The following is a 7,405-nucleotide window of genomic DNA, read 5'->3' on the forward strand; positions in this document are numbered from 1 at the left end:
TGAGAGCCACTCATTTAATTTAAGAACCTTTCCTCTCACCTGTTCTTCCCCTGTGAATATCCTTCCCAGATTCTGGCACCCACTTAAGGGTTTCAAAGTCACTTAAAATGTGGTTCAAAGACCACTTGCTTTAGAATCACCTGCAAAGCATGTTAAAAATACAGGTTCTGCCAGGTGCGGTGGCTCATGCTTGTAATCCTAGAACTTTGGGAGGCCGAGGTGGGCAGATCACAAGGTCAGGAGTTCGAGACCAGCCTGGCCAACATGGTGAAACCCCATCTCTACTAAAAATACAAAAATTAGCTGGGCCTGGTGGCATGCACCTATAGTCCCAGCTACTCAGGAGGCTAAGGCAGGAGAATCACTTGAACCTGGGAGATGGAGGTTGCAGTGAGCTGAGATCCAGCCTGGGCAACAGAGGGAGTTCTGACTGAAAAAATAAATTCAGATTCTAGGCCCAGTGCCGTGACTCATGCCTGTAATCCCAGCACTTTGGGAGGCCAAGGCAGGTGGATTGCTTTGAGACCAGCCTGGGCAACATGACAAAACCCCATCTCTACAAAAAATACAAAAAACTTAGCCAGGTGTGGTGGCAAGCGCCTGTGGTCCCAGCTACTTGGGAGGCTAAGATGAGAGGATCACCTGAGCCCAGGAGGTCGAGAATGCAGTGAGCCATGTTTGCACCTTTGCACTCCAGCCTGGGTAACAGAGTGAGAACCTGTCTCAAAAAAAAAAAAAAAAAAAAAAATTAGCGAGGCGTGGTGACACATGCCTGTAATCCCAGCTACTTGGGAGCCTGAGGCAGGAGAATCCTTGAACCCGGGAGGCGGAGGTTGCAATGAGCCGAGATCACGCCATTGCACTACAGTCTGGGTGACAGAGCCAGACTCTGTTTCAAAACAAACAAAAAAACAGGTTCTAGACATTGGACCTAGGAATCTATATTTAAACCTGTTCTATAAGCAATCCAGATGCAGAGAATGGGATTATTTTTTTAGGTGACACATGCCTCATCCCAGCTCCCAGGAGTGCCACAAATTGCACAAAGTGCTGGTGCTCACTGGAAGGCCACATCCTCGCCTGCCACCCTCTCCACCATGCCCTGACCATCTCCTTGGTCTTGTCCCAGCCCTGTCTATTGAGACCTCATGTCCCTCTCCTAGTAGGAGCCTGGGCCCCTTGGGGAGGCAATTTTTGTTCTAACCTTACTCCTGATACCATATTTTCTTTTCTTTTTTTTTCTCCTTTCCTTTTCTTTGTCTTCTGATTCTCACCAACATTCATTTTTAATTTTATCATTTAAAACTCTTTTGTAGTTATGTAAACAACCTGAAGCTTTTTTTGGAGCCAGGTGATGAATGACTAAATAGGGAAGGAAGTTCAGTTGCCCCTAATCCTGTATTAGTCCCTGTGCAGATGGCCTAATGAGTCCTGCACTAGGATTTCTAATTATCTGTAATGAGCTTCTAAAATTTATGGGGCGTGATAGAGGGAGGTTGATTGTTAATCAGATGGCCCAATGAATCAAGCCTCCTGGTGTCTACGCCCTTGGATAGGCCCCTGCCACGGTGACGCTGGGACTGGCCATGTGACTTACTTTGGCTAGTGGGACATCAGTGACCATGACACGGAGGCCAGAGAAGTACTTGTGATTTGGGGCTCACTCTCTTAGAACTGTCCTGGAGCCACCATGTGAGGAAACCTAGCTAGTCGGTCGTCCTTGAGGATGAAAGACCTCATGGAGAGGGACGCTTAACCATCTGCACTCTCCCAGCTGAGCCCAGCCTGCAGCCATTCTTCAGGCTGAACGTAGCTGCACAAGTAAGCCCTGGAAAATCAGCAGCCAACCCATATTATCATGAGAAATAAACAAGCCATTACTATGTGTGTGTTTTTTTTTTTTTTTGAGGTGGAGTTTCACTCTTGTGGCCCCCTGGAATGCATTGGTGTGATCTCAGTTCACCACAACCTCTGCCTGCCAGGTTCAAGTGATTCTCCTGCCTCAGCCTCCTGAGTAGCTGGGATTACAGGTATGCGCCACCATGCCCGGATAATTTTGTGATTTTAATAGAGACAGGGTTTCACCATGTTGGTCAGGCTGGTCTCGAACTCCCGACCTCAGGTGATCCGGCGGCCTCAGCTTCCCAAAGTGCTAGGATTACAGGCATGTGCCTGGCCAACCATTACTGTTTTAAGCCCTAAGTCTTGGGTGGTTTTTTATGCAGCAATAACTGATACAGTGGGTCACAGTAACACCCACAGGACAGTATTTCTGTGCTACTATTTCCTCCTGATATTCTGGAATTTCATGTAGATCGGCTGCAGTGAAGCAATAAAAAAATACAGTGGGTTAAACAAGATCATTTGTTTTCTTGTATGTAAGAGGTTGGAGTTAGGTGGTTTATGTCTGGTGGGGCAACTGTGCCCACCTTCAAAATGGCTCTTCTGTGTCTGAATCAAAGCTGAATACTCTGGCCCTTGCTCTCTCTCCCTGCCGCCACTTCCCCGCCACACACAAACAGGCCAGGTGCAGTGGCTCACGCCTGTAATTCCAGCACCTTGGGAGACAGAGGTGAGCATATCACTTGAGCTCAGGAGTTTGAGAGCAGCCTGGGCAACATAGTAAGACCTCATCTCTACTAAACATACTAAAAATAAGAGGGGCATGGTGGCCCACATATCTGGTCCCAGCTACTCCAGAGGCTGAGGTGGGAAGATTGCTTGAGCCCAGGAGGTGGGGGTTGCAGTGAACTGTGATTACACCATTGAACTCTAGTCTGGGTGACAGAGTGAGACCCTGTCTCAAAAAAAAAAAAAAAAAAAGGAAGATTGAGGTGGGAACATACCTAATCCTATGGTACACATCACTGTGGGATTATAGGCATGAGCCACTGCGCCCAGCCCAAATAATTTTTTTAAATTAGCCAAGAGTGGTGGTATGTGCCTGTGGTCCCAGCTACTCAGGAGGCTGAGGCAGGAGGATCGTCTGAGGGAGGTCAAGGCTGCTGTGAGCCATGATCACACCACTTCAGTCCAGGCTCCAGCCTCTGCAATGTAGTGAGACTATCTCAAAAAAAAGTCAGGAGTTTTAAAATATCTTGGGGTAGACTATTTTTGAGTCAAGCCCTTCATGGCTGAAAGATGACTCACGCACGTCTGTAGTCAGTAGCTCAATCCCAGCACTTTGGGAGGCCAAAGCGGGCAGATCACAAGATCAGGAGATCAAGACCGTCCTAGCCAACATGGTTCACCTCCGTCTCTTCTAAAAACAAAACATTAGCCAGACATGGTGGCACGTGCCTGTAGTCCCAGCTATTTGGGAGGCTGAGGCAGGAGAACTGCTTTAAACCCAGAAGGCGGAGGTTGCAGTGAGCCAAGATCAAGCTACTTACTACACTCCACCCTGGGTGATAGAGCGAGACTCCGTCTTAAAAAAAAAAGAACGATGGCTCCAAGCATCATATCCGCGGAGAACAACAAAATGACAGCTATTATGTATTGAGTGCTTATCATGTGCTAGAACTGTCTGGGCATTTTAAGTGTATTCACTCTTGATTTTCGCAGCACCCTGTGAGGAAAGTCCAATTATTTTCATTTTGCAGATGAGGAACACGAGGTACAGAAGGGTCAAGTAATCTGCTTAAGACAACACAGCCAATCAGAGGCAGAGCCATGCTTTTAGCCCAGATGGTTTGACCCTGGAGCCTGCACTTTTGTGTGGCTGCATGTCATGGGCAGCATCTCAGGAAGGGAGGCTTGGGCAGCACTCCTCCTAAGACATCTCTTCTTATTAGAGGAGGAAAATTCTCCTCAGGAGCCCCCAGCAGATTCTCCCTCCTATTTCATTGGCCAGAACAGAGTCTCATGCTTCTCCCCAACCCAATTACCAGCCGATGGGAGTGGATCAAATGTAATTATCCCAGTCACCATCCACCTGGGGGTAATTAGTACATCTGTCCTCCCACTGGAACAAAACTAGCTTTTTTTAGCAAGGAAGCAGGGGGCAAATGTCTGCCCCCAAGCAGGACCCATGGTTGGTAGCTAGGGTCCGCCAGCCCATTGGGATTGAAATAGAGTTGGCTCAGACCCCATCCCTTACTTTCCACAAGGCTTCTGCAATTTCTCAGGCTCACAATTGTGTGCCTCTGATTTCCGGCTTCTGCTGAATTCTAGCAGCTGTTCCCTTTATTTCTGCCCTGGAATTGACTCAAATGTAGATGCAGCCCAATTCTTCTCCCAAGAAACCGTGAATACCAGACTGCTCTGTAAGCAGAATTTCACTGAAGATTTGTGGGTCCCTGGAAGAGTTATAGAGGCAGCTCAGCACACGACTGAAAGTGGCACTGGGACGTCCCTGCTCTGACAAGCTGGTTTCTCAGGCATCCTCCAACCCTGTTCCCATCTGCTGGCACCCATCTACCCCCCTCCCTCCTTCAGCCCCTGCCTTGGTGCCCCAGGGGCTTCCAGTTCTCATACAGCAGACCAGGCAATTCAGTTCTCCCAAGTGCCCCCCTGCTCTTCCCAAACCAGGCTGCCAAGCCAAACCCAGTAAAGTCCTTTTAAGAACAAAAGGGCCTTTTATTTAATGAAGCAGGATCTACTTCCCTTAGAAGGAAACTGTGGTTATAAATAACAACCCTTCCCCCTGGATTCCTCTGAGTGAGTTGGAAATTCAAATTTCAGAATAAGCTGACAGCCAAGAGGGTCCTCACCCTGTCAGGTTCTGTCTGCGCCCCTTGGAATCCGTGGGAAATTCACAAAGAAGGAAACGGTCACTTTTCCTGTACCTGAGAAGGTAAAAATAAAAAAAATCAAACTGCCTTAGAAAGATACGGTCCTCCTTGAGTTTTCTAAACTCTGATCCCCAAAACTTGTACCTCTGAACACCTCAAGGAGTCAGCAGGCTCTCTGCCTCTGAGGCTTAAAAGCCTCAGAATTTTCTTTCTTTCTTCCTTTCTTTTTTTTTTGTTGAGACAGGGTCTCACTTTGTTGCCCAGGCTAGAATGCAGTGATGCCATCTTGGCTCCCTGCAGCCTCAACCTCCCAGGCTCAAGCCATCCTCCCACCTCAGCCTCCCACATAGCTGGGACTACAGGCGCACCTCATTACATCTGGCCAATTTTTAAATTTTGTGTAGAGAAGGGTTTTCACCATGTTGGCCACACCGGTCTGGAACTCTTGGGCTCAAGAGATCCACCCACCTTGGCCTCCCAAAGTGCTGGGATTATAGGAGTGGGTCACTGCCCCCGACCAGCCTATTTTTTTTTTTTTTTTGAGACAGAGTCTCACTCTGTTGCCCAGGCTGGAATGCAGCAGAGTGATCTTGGCTCACTGCAACCTCTGCCTGCCAGGATCAAGCAATTCTCTTGCCTCAGCCTTCGAAGTAGCTGGGACTACAGGTACGCGCCACCATGGCTGGCTAAGTTTTTTGTATTTTTAGTAGAGACAGGGTTTCACCATGTTGGTCAGGGTGGTCTCAAACTCCTGACCTCAGGTGATCTGCCCACCTCAGCCTCCCAAAGTGCTGGGATTACAGGTGTGAGACACCGTGCCTGGCCGGCCTCAGTGATTTCTTAGGAGTCTGTTGTAAACAACCTTGAGAGCCAAAGAAGTGAGAGGGACCTCCCCCAACCCTGTCCCTGTCCTACTGCTACAGAATCCCTGGCATCCCCACCAATGTTCCTAGACTCCATCTCCGGACTAAGGTAGCGCAGACCTGAAGCCCAGCCTTATCCTGGCTCCCAAGCATCTCACAACCTCCGGGGTAGAGGTGGTGGCATCCGGCTCCAGGCCTTGGCTGCCTCCTGTCTGCCCTCAGGTTCTGCTCAGATCAGGGCACCCCCTACCCCAGGCTGGGGCTCAGCCTTGGCATCATCATCATAGGCTCCCACAGGGGGATTTCCACAACTTTCCAGCCCTGGCTCCCTGTTCAAGGGTTTGGCCTCAGACAGGACTACAGCTGAGTTGCAGAGAAGGGAGAAGAGTGGGGAGAGAGCCAAGTTGTTGAGGTTGCCCCAGGGGAGAGAGGAAGGAGGAGATGAGGAGGTGGGGGAGGGAGCAAAGGGCCTCAGAACCCAAGTGTGGGGCGGCCTCAGGAAGGTGATTTCTGTTTTTGTCCCCGTGTGCTGTGTCTTTAGGAGAATCCTGCTCACACAACAGCTTAACAGCCTTGTGCCTGCAGTTGCTCTGGGTGCAGGAAAAACGTCCTGCGGTTCTTGCCCCTCATTTGGGTCAACTCCAGGGCAGAAATAAAGGCGATAGCTGGAAAAAGTCTGCAAAAGCAGGACAGTGGCCATGAGCACATGAGCCCCCAGAGCTGGCAGAAACCTCGGAGGCTTTGTGTAGCCACGGTGATCTGGCTGGCACTCACCTTATGCCAATCTCCCGGGAGGAGCCAGCGGGTGCAGACAGGGTTACATCTTTTCTCCTCTTCCATTCTGGGATTCTTAAAGTGGGGTCCCTGAACCAGCAGCGTTAGCTCATCTGGAAACTTGTGAGGAATGCAGATTCGACCCCATCTCAGACCTACTGAAGCCTCTGGTGGTGGAACCTGGAAGGTTTTTTTTTTTTTTTTTTTTGAGTCCGAGTCTTGCTGTGTCGCCCAGGCTGAAGTGCAGTGGCGCAGTCTCGGCTCATTGCAACCTCTGCCTCCCGGGTTCAAGTGATTCTCCTGCCTCAGCCTCCTGAGTAGCTTGGATTACAGGTGTCCACCCCACCTCAGCTAATTAGTAGAGACTGGGTTTTGCCGCGTTGGCCAAGCTGGTCTCAAACTCCTGACCTCCGGTGATCCTAGGCCTCCCAAAGTGCTGTGATTACAAGCATGAGCCACCATGCCCGGCCTGAAAATTGGTTATTTATTTATGTATTTATTTGTTGGAAATTGTTTTTTTAAAACCCTCAGGTGACTCTGAGGCTCCTGGAGCTGGAGAAGCACCAGTCTATGGGAACAGGGCCCTGCACTGGGTCAGGCGTGTGTACCTATGGTATCCCCATTCCTCTCTGCCTCTATTTGTTTAGGGGCAGGCGTCCAATCCCGTTCTAGTCAAGGAGACAGAAGGGATTTCTGGAATGGTCCCACACCCCCTTATGAAACAAGGAGGACGTCTGAGGAGACGCTCTGCCATGGCCTTTGCCTTTGGATGCTGCCAGAGGGGTTAGAAGCAGGGGCTCCACGGTCAGGCAGCTGGGGTGTGCATTCTAGGGGAGAGAGCAAGGGACAGTGGGACAAAGTAACAACAGTAATAGCAGCTAACGCTTCTCAAGGACTTTCTGTATGGCAGGCCCTATTCTAAGCACCTCACGTGGCATATTTCACCCTCAATCAGTTCTGAGGTAGGTTCTGTTATTCCCACTTCATAAATGAGGAAACTGAGGCACAAACAGGTTTTTGTTTGTTTGTTTGTTT

The 7,405-nt window shown here is 49.6% G+C and overlaps 1 long non-coding RNA gene across 1 annotated transcript; it reads right to left on the minus strand.

Moving 5' to 3' along the window:
• Positions 1-4,554: 4,554 nt before the first annotated feature.
• Positions 4,555-6,530, minus strand: LOC118155373 (uncharacterized). Its single transcript, XR_004745831.3, has 2 exons — positions 6,371-6,530; positions 4,555-4,787 (listed from the first exon to the last, which is right to left on the minus strand). It is a non-coding gene; the product is annotated as an uncharacterized LOC118155373 (long non-coding RNA).
• Between the last annotated feature and the right edge of the window lie 875 nt (positions 6,531-7,405).

Source organism: Callithrix jacchus, chromosome 7 (genome assembly GCF_049354715.1).
Source record: "Callithrix jacchus isolate 240 chromosome 7, calJac240_pri, whole genome shotgun sequence".
Classification (NCBI taxonomy): Eukaryota; Metazoa; Chordata; class Mammalia; order Primates; family Cebidae; genus Callithrix; species Callithrix jacchus.